The following is a 19,169-nucleotide window of genomic DNA, read 5'->3' as shown; positions in this document are numbered from 1 at the left end:
GATTGTGGTATGACTTCACAATGGTATTATGACATCACAATTGTATATGTCTTCACAACGGTATGACATTCCAATGATATTATGATTTCACAATGCAATTATGACATCACAATGATATCCTGACAGCACATGAGAATTATCATATCACAATGGTGTTATGACATTACAATGCTGTTTTGACATCATAATAATATTATAATATCACAGTGCTATCATGACATTAAAATCTTATAATGACATCACATTGGTATGTCACCTCAGTGATATTATGACATCACAATGGTATGATATCACAATGGTTTTATAACTTCACAATGATAGGATATCCCAATGCTATTATGACATTAAATGGAATTATGACATAAAAATATTACTGTGGCATCAAAATGCTATAATTACATCACAAGGATATGACATCACAATACTATTCTATCAAAATTCTATTATGACATCAAAATGATATTATGACATTAAAATGCTATTACAATATGATTGTGGTATCACATCACAATGCCATTTTGACAACAATCAATGGCATTATGACCTGACAATGCTATTGTGACATCACAATGGCATTTTGACATCAGAATGAAATCAAGACTTCACAATGCTATTAGAACATCACAATGCTATTTTGACATCATAATGATATGACATTACAATGGTGTTATGATATCACAATGCTATGTCAGCATCAGAATGCAAAAAGGTATTTTGACATTACAATGGTATTATGACATCATGATTTTTATTATGACATCACAGTTCTATTATGACTTCATAACTGTATGAGTTCACAATAGTATAAGGACATCAGAATGATATGACATCACAATGCTATGATGACATCAGAATGCTATTATGGCACCACAAATGTTTTAGGACATCACAGCAGTGATGCGTTAAGGTATCATAATGCTATGATGACATCAAAATGGTTTTATGACATCCCAATGGTATTATGACAAAGCAATGCTATTATAACATCACAACGCTTTTATGAATTCACAACAGGATGACTTCACAATGGTATTATGTCATCACAATGGTAGTGTGACATCACAATACATTCATGTCTTAATAATGATATGACATCACAATGCTAGTATATGACAGTCATATCTCATCCCAATGGTTCTTTCTCCACATAGTTTCTTGTACTACTCCTAGCTTGAGACTCTCCTAGCTCTGCCCTAACCCTTTTTTCCTCCCACTCATTTCTTGCACTCTGGCTCCTCCCTTCTTTCCTGTCCTTGGGCTCCTCTGCTCTCCTTGCTCAATATTGTGGCTAGTTGCTTTATTTCAGCCTGTTTATACAAAGTTGAGACAGGATGCATGGAATAAGTATCGATATAAAATATCCATATTGAAACCAGGGAGTGGGGGATAGAAATCTGCATTTGAATGAATAAGGGTAAGGTATTTCAAAAGAACATTTTACCAACATTTCCCCCTTTAAGTCCAATAAAAGGCTCCTTTTATTTCAATAAAATAATAATTATGAAAACTATTAGGTAAATTCTTCATGTGTAATGTCTAGTCCATGTGTACTTAGCAACATAGGAGAAAGTATCTGATTATCCTATCTATCTTGACACGTTTAGAGTTCTATACCTAAACTAACTTTTATCCTTATTGGTATTACCTATATGAAAACAATGTTTAAATTCTAAACAACTTAAGCTTAATTGTGGCAGAATAAATACTTGCTCTTCAACCCCATCAGAGACTTGAGAAGGAATAAAATTAGTTACTAGAGGAAAAAGGAGGTGCATGTTAGCAGCTTCCAAAAAATAAGAAAATTACAGAAACAATTTGTTACCTGAACAGTCACCTATAACTCTGTCACATTGTAGCACAATCTTCAGCCTTCTGGCTCAGAATATTTGACAGACATATATGTGAAGGAATAACTATTTAGGACTTGCTTAGTGTGCCTTGTTGTGGTCAGGCAAAGGTATGACATCTTAATGCTATGATGATATATCAATGTTATGACATCCTAAAGCTATTATGACACCTCAATGTTATGATGACATCACAATGTTAATATGTTATCACAATGGTGTTATGACTTCACAAAGCTACTATGTTATCACAATGTTAGTATGACTTCACAATAGTGTTATGATATAACAATTATATTAAGACATTACAATACTATTATGACATCACAGTGCAATTATGACTCACAGAGACTTCACAATGGTATTAGGACATCACAATGGTATTACTACACCACAATGCTGTGATGATATCACAAACCTATGAGGACATCACAATGCTATGATGATATCACAATGGCATCATGATATCAAAATTCATCAATACATCCCAATGATATTTTGACATCACAAAGCATTTACAAAATGATTACGGTATGATATCATAGTGCTATTTTGTTATCACAATGCTATTATCATATCTCAATGATATTATGATATCACAATTATATTAAGTCACATTGCTATTATGACATCACAAAGGTATTTTGACATCCAAATGCTACTATGATATCACAATGTTATAACATCCAGATGATATTATGATTTCATAATGTTATTATGACTTCACAATGCTATTTTGACATTACAATGCTTTTATGACAATAGAATGCTTTTATGACATAATAATGCTATCACACCAGCTTATTATGATGACATCACAATGCTCTTACAACATGATTGTGTTACGACATCACAATGAATTTTGACATTACAATGCTATTATGACTTTACAATTATATTAGTATATATGTTATGATGACATCACAATGCTATTATGCTATCACAAAGGTTTTATATCTCACAATTTTATTATGACATCACAATGCTATTAACTTCATAATGGCATCATGACATCAAAATTCAACATGACATCCCCATGCTATTATGCCAGCACAATTCTATTAAGACATGATTGTGATATGACATCACAATGGAATTTTGATATCACAATAGTATTATGCTATCACAATGGTGGTATGACTTCACTGTGCTATTTTGACAACACAATGCTATTATGACATCGTAATGATATTTCATCACAATGCTATTATCACATCAAAATGCTATGATAACATCAAAAAACTATAATGATATCACAATGGCATTATGAAATAAAAATTCATCATGACATACCAATGCTATTATGACAGCACAATGCCATTATGACATGATTGTGGTATGATATCACAATGGTAGTATGACATCACAATGGTATTATGAATTCACAATAGTATTATGACATCAAAGTGCAATTATTACATCACAAGTGTTAGGTGTTTTTGGGCTGTGTGGGAGAATAATGAAACAGGTGATAGCCAGGAAGAGTTTCAGGAGAGAGTTATTATAAGGGCCAGGTGGACAGATTGAGAGAAAGGCTGAGCAGCCCTACACACCTCAATCTGGGCAGCTGAAAGCACAAAAACAAGAGATGACTCTTAGTTAAGGAAAAGAGTCACATATTTCTTTCAACTGGTTATTAATAAAGTCACTAGTCCTCGACATGTGTGTTTCACACTAACACAGGTTCCATTGTTATTTGTTAAATGCACAGATGTGTCCTCAGTAAAAGTTTTCAACATATAACTGTTATTGATTATGTGGGTATTTCTAATAACATGCATTACACTCCCTTTCCATTGCTCCCAGCTTCAAATTCCTACCAATGTGTAACATTACATTTTTCTTTAAAATACATCAATTGAAGTATGCATTTTTCATCTTCACATTGAATCATGATCAGAGTCTCAGTGCCAAAAACTTTAAAGAAAACTGAGTTCATCCATTCCCCACCCTGGCACCACCCCCTAGAAGAAGCCATCAGTCCTGAGGAGCTCTATGCTTCATCATCTTGACCACAGATTTTCTTATGTATTTACTTCTTACGATTTGTTCCCTTTGTATTTCCTCTTCTACCCCCTCTCTCTTCTCCTTCCAGTTTCACTCAGACTCCTTCTTCTATCCCTATGTTCTTCTCTAGTTCCCTGATAGGGCAGGAACTCCTCCCCCTTCTATCTGTCCCTAGCTCATGAGGTATGAACAAGGCAGGCTCCATCAACTTTCTCTGCTGCCTGATTCTCCGGGCATTTTTCTCCTTTTGGCTTCAATTCCCTCTACTTAAAATACTCTTCCTGACTCTTATTCTGCAGGCTTCCCAGAGTTCTTTGGGCAGGGAAAATTTCATAGGGAAATCCCATTTAGAGCTGTTTTTTTAAGGTCTCTGCATAATATCAGACTGTGGCTCTCTGTAAGCAATCCCATTTGATACAGAATGAAGCATCTCTGTGGATCCAAGAACATGGCACTGATCAATCAGTTGAGGGCAGAGACAGCTTCCTAAGTAGGGAAGTTTCAAAGTGAAGTCAGATTAAAGGGAATTTACCAAATGACAAGCTACTCTCCTACTTTGGACTTGGAACTGAAATTTCCTATGTTCTGACCTTAGACTTAGCATTTACAGGCATATTCACTAAATGTATCTTCACAGTCTTATTGATATAATAAGCTTGTAGGGCTTTCGGTTCCCTGGACTATTGAGTCTTTATGAGCAGGAAAATGAGAAGGAAACCGGGTAATTCCTGGGACTGTTTTGGCTGAAACAGAGAAAGATCAGTTAGTGTAAAAGAATAACTGAGGGGACACAAACTACTTGACATCTGGTTTCGTTCCACAATAATGTTGGCAGCCCTCTAAGAGCAGGGGTCCTTTGACACCCAAAGTACAGTTCTGACTATACTTGAAGCTGTGTCCTATTCACTGGTCAGTGAAGAATGTTCCTGATTCTGAGGTTTACAGTTAAAACTGGGTCTTCAGGAAAGAGCAATTGGTCCTTGTTATATGACTAGGGCACAAAAGCAGCTGTTTTTCCTTCTGTGGTCCTCCAGACAAACCCTATAAACTTAGTGTTAGTGCCAGGACTGCTTGTTCAGAGATGCCACCTGAGTTCCTAGGGTATGACATACCTGGGTTACCACTAGTTCATGGCAAGGATTCTCTGCTACATAATGAATTCCTGGAAGCATGCCTCACACAGTCAAACTCTGCCCTTCTTATATGCAATCTTTTCTCCATGTTAAAAGTCATTATAAAAGTGGTCAACATATTATTTTTATTGCTTATGTGAGAATTTCATATAATATACATTACAGTCTTTTTGTAAGGATCCTACTAGATTCAAATTCCTACCCATGTGCCACAATTTTTTTCTATAGAATGCCTTAATTGAATTATGTGTTGTTCATAAACTCTTTGGACCATGATCAGAGTCTCAATGCCAAGTCCCTTAAAGAAAACTGAGTTCATCCATGCCCCTGGAACAACCCCCAAAAAGAAGCATCACTCCTGATGAGCTCTATATTGCATCACCTTGACCACAGTTTTTCTTATGTATTTATTTATTATAATTTGTTCTCTTTGTTTCCCCTATTCCCCTCCATCTTTTCCTTTAAGTCCCACCAAACATTCTCCTTCTACCCTTATGCTCTTTCTGTAGTTACCTGATTCAGAAGGACCTCTTCCCACTTCTATCTGGCCTTAGTTTATCAGGTCTCAACAAGGGTGGCTGTATGATCTTCCTCTGCAGTGTGATTCTGAGGGTATTGTTTTCCTGGTGTCCTCAATTCCCTCTGCTTATAACACTCTTTCTGCCTCCTCTCCTGCAGATATCTCAGAGCTATGAGAAGAGGGTGAATTTCATAATGAAATCCCATTTAGAGCTGGGTGTTTTAAGGTCTCTCTGCATAATATCAGACTGTGGGTCTCTATGCATTCTCATTTGATGCAGAAGGAAACAATTCTGTGTGTACAAGAACATGCCGCTAATCTATCAGTTGAGGACAAAGAAAAACATATTTTAATAACAAGAGCCTGGGGTGCTTGAAAATTTCTGTAGCATGCCCTGGTCCAACAACTCAATTAAGTGACACCCAATCCCCATAGTGGAAGACTGGCATGGTCATAGTAGATTTCCTATTGGAACTTTATTCCCCAATATTAGAAGACCTCCTAATAAGTAAATGTGTATCTTATTAGGCTTTCTACATTTTAGTTACTTCACCAAGGATAACCTTTTCTGGTTCCATCTATTTGCCAGGAAATTTAATGATGTCATTTTCTTAGCTAAATAATACTCCATTATGGGGATAATCCACATTTTTCCCAAAGGAGATTGACAGTCCTGTTTTTTAGAACTTTGAATTTGCTGGGAGTTTAAATATTTTATTGAAACTATGTGGATAACTATGTTTGTTTATCCTAGAAGTCCCTTCATTTTCTTCTACTTCCTTGTAATTTGAATTTCAATGTCTCCCTGAAGCTCATTAGTCCACAGTGAGGAAATGTCTGGTTAGATGGTTAGATGGTATGGCCTTGTTAGATAATGTAATTTCTATTGGAGTTATATTATAGGATGCTGGGCTTTGAGGTTGGTATGCCAAAAAAGTGACCAGACAGAATGGAGTCTTTATCTCTTGCTCTTTGTCACTTTATATCTTATATTTCTGTTAGTATTGGTCTCCCTATTTCTGAATCTCTCACTTTAGCTATTTCTCTCTCTGCCTGCCATTTATGTTCAGTACAAAATGCTTTCAGTTCTGCTGAAGGACTAAAACAAGATAACTGCTTGCTGACATAACAATATGGATGGTCTCAGTCAAAATACAAGTCCAACTTAAAAGCTTTTTGTACAAAGAGTTTCTTGGTCAGGGTGCATTTTCACAGAAAATTGTTCACTGACTGAGAACATATCTGTTCATTTAACAATGGAACCTGTAATAATGTGAATGCCACATGTCAAGAACACATGATTTTATTAATGACCTCTTGAAACATATGTGACATTTTTCCTGAAAAATATTGTACACGGGAAATGTCATCTCTTGGTTGTGTGCTTTTGGCTGCCCAGATAGAGGCATGTAGGACTCAGCACCCTTTAACTCCAGCAGGCTGTCCACTTGGCCCTTTTTATAACTAGCTCATGAAACTTACTGGTTTTCACCTTTTTCATGACATCATTCTCCCTCTCACCCAATCAACATGTGAATGAATCTTGAGGTTTCCATAGGGATGAGAAAATAAACATTCCTCAGTGTCCTGTAGCTCTGATCCTGTGCACATGTGACTTTTATTTTGAAAACAAGCAAACCTTTATTTAATCCTTTTATCCAGATCTCTCACATTTACTCTTGTTTACCTCTGTTACAATGTCAGGTAGGAAATGAAAATTTATTGTTTAATTAGACAACTTCCTAATAGGGAACATAAAGCGAATTGGAATTAAGGGGAATGTAGCCAATGACAATGTGGTCTCCTACTGTGATTTTGGACCTGAAATTTCCTAGGTTGTGATTTTGACCTTAGCAATTACTGGGTACTAATTAAATATACCTTCACATTCTAATTGATATAATAGACTGGCAGGGCCTTGGGTTCCCTGGGCTATTGAGTCTTTAAGAGCAGTGAAAAGAGGAGACCAGTAAATACATGGGACTGGTTTGGCTGAAACAGAGAAAGATCGTTGAGTGTAAAAGGAGAACTGAGTGGCAATAAACTATTTGAGAGCTAATGATGTTCCTCACTACTGATGCCAAATCTCTTTAAGCAGTGTTGCCTTTGCTGACTTGCAAATCATATAACCAGAAATTAGAAGAAAATTCTAGGCTAAAAGAACATTCTTATTCTGAAAATTTGTCATTCACTACAATGATTACAGTCCCAGCAACTTACAAAGACTAAAGAACAGGATGGACAATCTCCTCCCGGGAAAACATGGAAACTTTCTTTAATGAAGTATTATTCAGCTAAGAAAATGACAAGACATTTTCAGGCAAATAGATGTAACCAGAAAAAAATCATCCTGTGTAAAGTAACTAAATGCCAAAAGGCTAATATGGTATGTATTCATTTATTAGGAGTTCTTCTAATTCTGGCAGATAAAGTTCTAATAGGCCATCTATTGAGACCAAACCAGGCTTCCACTAGAGGTTTTGAGTGGCAGTTAAATGAGTTTTGAGTTCAGGGCATCCTAATAATTTTTTCAAGCCATACAGGCTGTTGTTTTTAATTGCTCTCTGCCCTCAACTGATAGATCAGTGTCATGTTCTTAGATCCACAGATATGCTTCCTTCTGCATCAAATGGGATTGCATACAGAGACAGTCTGATATTAGGCAGAGAGAGACCTTAAAACACTGAATGAGATTTCCTAATGAAATTCTCCCTCTCCTCAGAGCTCTGCTAAGCCTACAGGAGAGGAGGCAGGAAGAGTGTCATAAATAGAGGGAATTGAGGACACAAGTAGAACAATGCCCTGAGAATAAGGCCACAGAGGAAGATGATGCATACAGTGTCATAAACTATGGTCAGGAAGAAGGGGGAGGAGTAACTCCTCTATTATGGAAGTATTAATTCATAGGGGTAGAAGAAGGAGGCTAGGTAGACAGGAAGGAGAGGAGGGAGGGAGCAGAAGAGAGGATACAATGTGAAAAAATTGTAATAATAATTTCATTAGAAAAACTGTGATCAAGGTCAGAGCTCTACAGGACTAAGGTATTCTTCTTGTGGGTACTGTCAGGAAGTGGCAAGGATGAACTCAGTTTTCTTTAAGGGACTTGGCACTTATACCCTGATTATGTTCCAATGAGTATATGAACAACACATACTTGTATTGATTTATTTTAAAGTGAAAAAATTTAGTGTGACACAAAGGTAGGAATTTGAACCTGGGAGCAATGGAAAAAGAGTGTAATGTATATTATATTAATTTTCCACATAATCAATAAAAATGAGATGTTGACAACTTTTACAATGAATTTTAATCTGAAGAAAACATTCCACAAAAGATGGGCAGACTTTGACTTTGTAAGGCCTGCTTTCCAGGAACCTCTTATGTAGCAGAGAATCCTAACCATGAATTAGTGGTTTCCCAACTATCTCAGACTCCATGAGCTCAGGTGGCACCTCTGGATGATCAGTCCTGGCACTAATGCTACGTTTGGAATGTTTGTCTGGAAAACACAGCTGTTCTTGTGTCTGAGGCATTTAACATGGAACCATTTCTCTGTCCTGAAGGCTTAGTTTTAAATATATAACTTAGTACCAACTGCGTTCTTCACTGACCACTGTTATGAAAGAGTTGCTAATTCAGCCAGGTCAACCAAGGCAGCCCTGCTAACAGAGGGTTGGCAATACTACTATTTAACAGCACCAGCTGTCAAAAAAATATCTTGCCCTCAATTCTTGTTTTACACTCACCAATCTTTCTTGTTTTCAGCCTGACCATTCCTAGGAAATGTCAAGTGTCACCTCTGAACAAGCAGTCCGGTCACTAACAATACATTTTAAGGGTTGTCTGGAGGACACAGCTGCTCTTGTGTCCTAGGCCTATAACATGGACCCATTTCTCAGTTCTGAAGGCTCAGTTTTAACTCTAAACACCAGTACCAATAGGGTTCTTCACTGACCACTGTTAGAACACAGCTGCTGATTCAACCAGGTCAGCCAAGGCAATCCTGCTGATAGAGGGCTGGCAACATTATTGTATAATAGTAACAGCTGTCAAAAAATCTTTTTCCCTTAGTTCTCCTTTTACACTTACTGATCTTTCTCAGTTTCAGCCATAACAGTCCCAGGAAATGTCTGGCTTGCTTTTATTTTCCCTGTTCTTAAAGACTCAATAACCCAGCGAACTCTAGGCCTCGCCTACCTATTAAATCAGTAAGGATATGAACATACATTTAATGACAACTCGAGTAACTGCTCATTTCAAAGTCACAGTCTAGGAAATTTCAGATCCAAGACCACATTATAGACCACGTTGTCATTCAATACACTCCCCTTATTCCCACATTACTTTGAAACTTCCCTTCTTAGGAAGCTATCTAATTAAATAAATATTAAAGTTTAATTTCCTACCTGACATTGTCACAGAAGTAAACAATAGTAAAGGTGTGAGAGTTGGATAAAGGGATGGGATAAAGACTAGTTAGGTTTCACAAGAAAAAGTAATATGTACACAGGACCAGAGGTACTGGACACTGAGGAAATTTTGTTTACTCATCTCCATGGGAACCTCAAGATTCTCTCAGGTGATGACTGGCTGAGAGGGAGGATGATGTCATGAAACAGATGAGAGCCAGTAAGAGTATCAGGAGCCAGTTATTAAAAGGGCCAAGTGGAGAGCCTGCCTGTGTGAAAGGCTGAGCAGCCCTACATGACTCAATCTGGGCTGCTGAAAGCACACAACACAGAGATGTCAGTTCCTTTGTCCAAAACTAGTTCAGGAAAAGTGTCACATATTTCTTTTAAGTGGTCATTAATACAGTCACTAACCTTGACATGGGAGTTTCATATTATAAGGAATTCCATTATTATTTGTTAATTGCACAGACATGTCCTCAGTCAGTGAAAATGTTTTAAAAATGCTTTCTAGACCAAGGCAACTCTTTGAACAAAAAGGGGTTAATTGGACTTTGCTTATATTTTTACAGAGACCATCCAAGATTTCACATCAGAAGCAGTCATCTTGTTGTTGTCCTTCAGCAGAACTTAAAGTTTTTCATACTTAACCAAAAGTGGCAGGCAGAGAAAGAGTGACAGAGAGAGCTAGAGAAACATATTCAGAAATATTAAGACCCAGACAGAAGAAAACAAAGATATAAATTGACAGGCCCAAAGAGACATAGACTCCATTCTGTCTAGTCACTTTTATTGGCATAATAACCTCCAAGCATACCCTCCTATAATACAACACTTTGTATAACCCCATAAACTCTCCCACCTCCCTCCCAATCTCACCCTTCCTCCCTCTTGTCCACGCAGGCCCCGCCCCAAGCACACTGATATAGAAGGTATTCCTCTCTTCCTTCTGATCCTAGTCTATCAGATATCTTACTATTTCTCATTTCTTTCATTAGATTCCATGCACTTTGCCCAAAATTTGGACATAAGTCCAAATTTATATCAATAAAAATGTGGCATTAATATCAATAAGTCTCAGCATCTGTCTTGAGAGTCTTAGGGCAAAGACTTTCAGAGGCCCTCTGTGGCAGGCACCTCTCTTGTTCCCTGTTTTCACTTCCTCTGATGTCCATCCTCTTTGCCTTTTGGGATGGGGAATGAGCATTTTAGCCAGAGTCCTCCCTCTTGAGTAGTTTATTTAGGTGTACAGTTTTAGTAGTTTTATCATATATGTCTATGTGAGTGGGTATATTGTATGTGTGTCTTTCTGCTTCTGAGATAGCTCTTTTCAAGTTCCCACAATTTATCTGAAACTTTAATAATTTTCTTTTTTTTTTTATTGGGGAGTAGTATGGCATTGTATAGCTGTACCACAATTTTTGTATCCATTATTCAGTTGGGGGGTATCTGTTTCTTTCTAAGTTCTGGCTATTAAAAATAAAGCTGCTACAGACATGGTTGGGCAAAGGTTCTTATTGTGTACTTGAGCCTCTTTTGGCTATATGCCTAGGAGTGGTATAGCTGAATCTTGATGAAGCACTATACCTAGTTGTCTGAGAAAGCACCAGAATAATTTCCAGAGTGGTTTTACAATGTTACATTCCCACCAGCAGTGGAGGAGGGTTCCTCTTCTCCAGAACATTTCCAGCATGTGTTGTCACTTCAGTTTTTTATCTTGGCCATTCTGATGGGTGGGAAAATAAAATCTCAGGGTAATTTTTGATTTGCATTTTCCTGATGGCTAATGACATTGAGCATTTTTTTTTAATTATTTTTCTTCCATTCCTTATTTACACTGGATATTAGCCTTCTTTCCCATAGAGGCTTAATGAAGATTCTTTCCCATTCTGTAGGCATTCATTTTGTTTTGATGACAGTGACCTTTGCTTTACAGAAGACTTTCAGTTTCATGAGGTCCCATTTACTGATTGTTTTTCTTAGAGCCTGTGTTGTCTATGTTCCCCAATTTTTCTTCTGACATAGTTAATGGTTTTATGTTGAGGTCTTTGATCCACTTGGACTTTAGTTTTGTGCAGTGAGATCAGTATGGATGTACTTGCATTCTTCTATATGTAGACATCCAGCTAGACCTGCGTCATTTGTTGAAAATGCTATCTTTTTTTTTTTCCATTTTGTGATTTTGGCATCTTTGTCAAAACTCAGGTGTCCATAAGTGAATGGATTTATTACTGGGTTTTCTATTCAGGTCCATTGATTCTCCATTCTGTTTCTATATCAGTACCATGCAGTTTTTATTACTGTTGATTTTTTTATTTTATTATTTTTTTATCAGTTACATTTTATTAACTCTGTATCCCAGCCGTGTCCCGATCCCTCATTCCCTCCCAGTCCCTCTCTCCCTCCCTCATCTCCACCGTGCCCCTTTCCAAGTCCACTGATAGGGGGGACCTCCTCCCCATTCATCTGATCCTGTTTTATCAGGTATCTTCAGGACTGGCTGCAAAGTCCTCCTCTGTGGCCTAACAGGACTGCTCCTCCCTTCAGGGGTGGGTGACCAAAGAGCCAGTCATTGAGTTCCTGTTAGAAATAGTCCTTGTTCCCCTCACTTTGGGAAACCAATTGGTTACAGAGATACCACAGGCTACATCTGAGTGGAGGTTCTAGGTTATATCCATACATGGTCCTTGGTTGAATGTCAGTCTCAGAAAAGACCCTGTGCCCAGATATATTTGGTCCTTGTGGAGCTCCTATCCTTTCCCCATCAGACTAACTCCCCTTCTTTCTTATGATTCCCTGTACTCTGCCAAAGGTTTGGTCATGAGTCTTTGCTTTGAAAACACTGCTAGTTAGACTCTTTCAGATGCGCTCAGTAGACTCTTGTCATATGTTCAATGCACATCCCATCTGTCTTTCTAAACAAGGATTGATCATCTTACCCATGTCCGCTCAATTGATTATCTTTTTTAGGTGTATAGATTTCATTATGTTTATCATATCTTATAGGTCTATATAAGTGAGTATATCCCATGTTTGTCTTTCTCCTTCTGGGATATTTCACTCAGAATGATCTTTTCTAGATCCCACCATTTGCCTGCAAATTTCATGATTTCCTCCTTTTTGATTGCTGAGTAGTATTCCATTGTGTAAAATTACCACAATTTCTGTACCCATTCCTCTGTTGATGGACATTTGGGTTGTTTCCAGGTTGTGGCTATTACAAATAAAGCTGCTATAAACATGGTTGATCAAGTATCCCTTTTGTGTACTTGAACAAACTTTGGGTATATACCTAGGAGTGGTATAGCTGGGTCTTGAGAAAGCACTATTCCTAATTGTCTTAGAAAGCACCAGATAGCTTTCCAGAGTGGTTGTACCAGCTTCCATTCCCATTAGCAGTGGAGGAGGGTTCCTCTTTCTCCACAACCTCTCCAGCATGTGTTATCGCTTGAGTTTTTCATCTTGGCCATTCTGATGGGTGTAAGGTGATATATCAGGGTCGTTAAAGTTTCTGTAAAGCAAAGGATACTGTTGATTTTTAATCTATATTGAGATCAAGGATGATGTTACCTCCAGAAGATCTTTTATTATAGAGGATTATTTTAGAAATTCTGGGTTTCTTGTTTTACATATGAAGTTGAGAACTTTTCTTTCAGTCTGTAGAGAAGTCTGTTGGTATTTTGATGGGAACTGCATTGAATCTGTAGATTGCTTTTGGTAAGATGGCCAGTTTTACTAAACAAGGATTGATCATCTTACCCATGTGAAGCCTGCCAAGCCATGAGCATGGGAAACCTTTCCATCTTCTGATATCTGCTTCTAATTCTTTCTTCAGAGAAATGATTTTTTTTTTATCCAAGCCTTTGGCTTGTGTGTTTTTTAGGGTTATACCAAATACATGAAAGATATCATCCACTATGACCAAGTAGGCTACATTCCAGGTATGCAGGGGTAGTTCAGTATATGGAAATCCATCAATGTGATCCACCATATTAAAAAAAATGAAAAAAAGAAAAAAAACATGATAATCTTCTTAGATGCTGAAAAAGCATTTGACAAAATCCAACATCGAATAGAGATCATGGATTAAAGGCACATAACTAAATGTATTAAATGCAATATAAAGAAAGCCTATAGCCAAAACAAATTAAACTGAGAGAAATTTAAAGCAATCCCAATGAAATCAGGGACAAGAATGTCCGCTCTCTCCATATCTCTTCAACATAGTTCTGGAAGTCCTTGCTAGAGCAATAAGAAAATTGAAGGAGATCAAAGGGATACAAATCAGAAAGGAAGAAGTCAAAGTATAACTATTTGCAGATGAAATGATAATATACCTGAGTGAAAACAAAAATTCTACCAGGGTACTCCTACAGCTGATAAACACCTTCAGCAAAATGGCTGGATACAAAATTAACTAAAAAAAAATCAGTAACACTCCTGTATACTAAAGATAAAAGGACAGAAAGTTATTAGGGAGGTAGGAGAAGATGGAGGGAATTGTAGGCTAAAAGAATATTTTTATCCTGAAAGTTTGTCATTCAATACAATGATTAAAGTCCTAGGAAATTCCAAGGACTAAAGAACAGGACTGACAATCTCCTTGGGGGAAAACATGGAATATATCCACAACGGAATATTATTCAGCTAAGAAAATGACAAGATCTTTTAGAGGGAACCAGGAAAAATCATCCTGGGTGAAACAACTAAAATGCAGAAAGACAAATATGGTATGTATTTACTTACTAGGAGGTCTCCTAATAGTATGGGATTAAGTTCCAAGACATCTCTTGTAACCAAACCAGTCTTCCATAGGGGAATTGGATAGCAGTTAATTGAGTTGTTGGGTCAGGGTATCCTACCGAAATTTTCAAGAAATCCAGGCTGTTGTTCTTAAGATATATTGCTCTCTGACCTCAACTGATAGATCAATGCCATGTTCTTGAATCTGCAAAGATGTTTCTTTCTGCATCAAATGGGATTTCATAGAAAGAAATAATACCACAGTCTGATATTATGCAGAAAGAGTCCTTAAAATGCCAAGCACTATATGGGATTTTCCTATGAAATTCTCTCTCCCCTCAGGTGAAGTATAGAGCTCTCCAGGACTGATGGCTTCTTCTTGGGGGTGGTGCCAGTGTTCAGCAAGGATGAACACAGTATTCTTTAAGGGACTTAGTACTGAGACTCTAATTATTTCCAATGAGTATATGTACAACAGTTATTGCAATTGATATATTTTACAGAAAAAAAAATAGTGTGGCACATAGGTAGAAATTTGAACCTTGGAGCAATGGAAAACAGTGTAATATATGCAATATGAAATTCCCACATATTCAATAAAAATAATATGTTGACAGCTTTTACAATCACTTTTAACATGGAGAAATTATTCCACTAAAGGAGGGCATAGTTTGACTTTGCCAGGAATGCTTTCCAGGAACACATTATGTAGCAGAGAATCCTTGCCTTGAACTAGTCCTTACCCAGCTATGTCTGACCCCATGAGCTCAAGTTGGCATTTCTGAACAAGAAGACCTGTCTCTATCACTACATTTAGAGGGTTTGTCTGGAGAACCACAGCATGTAGTGCAGCTGCATTTGTATCCTAGGCATATAACTCCCAACCATTTCTCTGTCCTGATGCCCCAGTTTTAACAGTAAACCCCAGGACCAGGAAGCTTTATCACTGATCATTGAGTATCAAGATACAACTGCCCATACAGCTAGGTCATCCAAGGCAACCCTTCTCATAGAGGGTTGGCAACACTAGTGTGGAATAGCACCAGCTGTCATATAGCATCTTGCCCTTCAGTTTTCAATGTACACATACCCATATTTCTCTGTTACAGCTAAACCAGTCTAAGGAATTCATCTGATTTCCTTCTCTTTTCTCTATTCTTTAAGACTCAATTCCCCAGCGTACCCTAGACTCTACCTGCCTATTATATCCATAAGAATGTGAAGGTCCTTTTAGAGAGTACACTAATAACTGCTCAGTTCAAAGTCACAACCTAGGAAATTTCAGATTCAATACCACTGTTGGGGACCACCTTCTTATTCTCCTTTACATTCTCCTTTATCGGACATCACTTTGAAGATTCCCTACTTAGGAAGCAGTCCAATTAAATGAACATTAAAGTTTCATTTCCTACCTGACATTGTTACAGAGGTAATCAGGAGTAAAGGTGTGGGATCTGGATAAAGGGATGAGATAAAGGCTTATTGGGTTTCACAAGAAAAAAAAATTAACTTGTGCACAGGATCAGTGATCCTGGACACTGAGCAAACTTTGTATGCTCATCTCCATGAAAAACTCAAGATTCTCTCAGGCGCTGATTGGCTGCGAGGGAGAATGATGCTATGCAAAAGGTGAAAGCCAGTAAGAGTTTCAGAGGTCAGTTTTTAAAAGGGCCTAGTGGACAGCCTGATTGAGAGAAAGGCCCTACATACCTCAATCTAGGCAGGTAAAATCACCCAACACAGAGATGAAAATTCTTGTGTCCAAGACTCTTACTTCAGGAAAAGTGTCAACTCTTTCACCAGTTCATTAATAAATTCACATGTCCTTGACAAGTGAGTTTTACATTATCACAGATTCCATTATTAATTGTTAAAAGCACAGATATGTCCTCAGTCAGTGAATTACTGACAAAATGCTCCTTGAATAAAGCAATTCTTTGAATAAATTTCATTTAATTGGGTTTTTGCTTATATTTTTACTAGACTCTGCATAATGTCCCATCAGCAATCACTCATCTTATGGTAGTCTTTCAGCAGAACTAAGAACTTTTCATACTGATCCACAAGCAACAGGCAGAGAGAGGCAGAATGAGAGTGATAGAAAAAGAAAGAGCTAGAAAGACAGATTCAGAAACAGAACAAGACCAACAGAAACAAAGATATAAAGTGACAGATACTGAGAGACACAGACTCTATTATGTCTGATCACTTTCATTGACATATCAACCTTACAGCACACCCTCCTAAAATATAACTCCAATAGGAATTATATTATCGAACAAGGCCATATCTCTAAACACTTGCCAGACATTTGCTCACTGGGGACTAAACATGTAAATAGATGAACTTCAAGGGGACATTACAATTCAAATCACCAGGAATGGAAGAAAATGGAGGGAGTTCTAGGCTAAAAAACAGTTATCCTGATAATTTGTCATTCAATAGAATGATTAAAATCTCAGCAAATTCCAAGGAGTAAAGAACAGGACTGAAAATCTCCTTTAGGGAAAATGTGTAACATTTCTACAATGGAGTCTTGTTCAGCTAAGAAAATGACATCATGAACAGTTTGAGGCAAATGGATGTAACCAGGAAAAATCATCCTGGATGAATAACTAAAATGCAGAAAGACAAATATGGTATGTATTTACTTAGTAGGAGGTCTCATAATAGTTGGGGATAAAGTTCCAAAAGTCAGTCTATTGTTATTAAACCACTCTAGCACTAGGGGAATTGGGTGGTAGTGAATTGAGTTGTTGGGCCAGGTCATCCTGGAAATTTTTAAGTAACCAGGCTGTTGATTTTAAAACATGTTGCTCTTTACCCTCAACTGATAGATGAATATCATGTTCTTATATTCACAAAATTGCTTCCTTCAGTATCAATTTGGATTATATACAGAGACCCACAGTCTGATATTACGTAGAGAGAGACCTTAAAACACCCAGCCCTAAATGAGATTTCCCTATAAAATTTTCCCTCCTCCAGAGTTCCTGGCATTATACAGGAGAGGAGGCATAAAGTACAGGGAATTAAAGACACATGGATAAAAATGCCACACAGGAAAATGGTGCAGCCACCCTTGATAAGACCTGATAAGCTAGTTTCAGATAGATGAGTGAGGAGGGCCTCCCCTACAAGGAACCTGAGAATGGCAAGGGGTAGTTGAAGGAGGCTGGGGGGGCTTGAAGGAGAAGGGGAGTGGGCAGCAGACAGGATTCAAAATGAATACATCATAATAAATAAATATATAAGAAAAACTGTGACCAAGGTAATGTAGTATAGAGCTCTTCAGGATTTATGGCTTCTTCTTGGGATTGGTACCAGGGTACAGCAAGGATAAACTCATTTTTCTTTAAGGGACATGGCATGGAGACTCTGATCATGTTCTAATGACTATATGATCAACACATAATTTAACTGATATATTTTAAAGAAAAAATAATTTATTGAGATGCATGGGAAGCAATTTGTACCTGGGAACAGTGGAAAGGAGTGTAACGTATATTATATGAAATTTCACAAATGCTGTAAAATATGTTGACAATTTAATAATGACATCAACATGGAGAAAAGATTCTGCTAAAAAGGGCAGCATTTGACTTTGTAAGGCATGCTTTTCAGGAACTCGTTATGTAGCAGAGAATCCTAGCCATGAATAGTGGTTACCTAGCTAGCTCAGACCCTATTAGCAGTCGTGGCATGAACACTACCTTTAGAGGGTTTGTCTGGAGGACCAAACAGGAAACACAGCTTTCTTCTGTCCTAGGTATACAACAGGGACCCAATTTCTGCTATGAAGGAACATTTTTAAATGAAAACCCCACGACAAGGACACTTCCTCACTGACCACTGAGTAGGACACAGCTGCCAATTGAGCTTGGTCAGCCAAGTAAACCATGTTCATAGTGGGTTGGTAAAACAAATGTGGAAAAGCAACAGCTATCAAAGAGTTTATTGTCCCTCATTTCTCCTTTTACACTCACTGACTGTTTTCTCTTCCAGCCAAAGCAGTCCCAGGAATTGTCTGGTTTCCTTTTCTTTCCATGATCTTAAAGAGTCAATAACGCGGGACAATCTAGACCATGCCAGCCTATTATATCAATAAGAATGTGAAGGTATATTTAGTCAGTTTGCCTGTAACTGCTTGGTTCAAAGTCACAACGTAGGAAATTTCAGATTCATGATCATAGTAGTAGACCATCTTGTCATTTGTTATATTCCCCTTCCTCCAACATCACTTTGAAGCTTCCCTACTTAGGAAGTTTAATTTCCTACCTGGCATTGTCACAGAGGTAATCAGGAGTAAAGCTACATGGTCTGGATGAAGGAAGGAGATATTTCTTGGGTATTACAAGAAAAAGTCAAGTATGCACAGGATCAGAGATTCTGGACACTGAAGAATGTTTGTTCACTCATCTCCATGGAAACCTCAAGATTATCTCAGGTGCTCATTGGCTGAGAGGGAGAATGATGCCATAAAACAGGTGAAATTCAGTAAGGGTTTCAG

This window comes from Meriones unguiculatus (assembly GCF_030254825.1).
Source record: "Meriones unguiculatus strain TT.TT164.6M chromosome Y unlocalized genomic scaffold, Bangor_MerUng_6.1 ChrY_unordered_Scaffold_42, whole genome shotgun sequence".
Lineage (NCBI taxonomy): Eukaryota > Metazoa > Chordata > Mammalia > Rodentia > Muridae > Meriones > Meriones unguiculatus.
Note: the sequence above shows the minus strand (reverse complement) of the source record.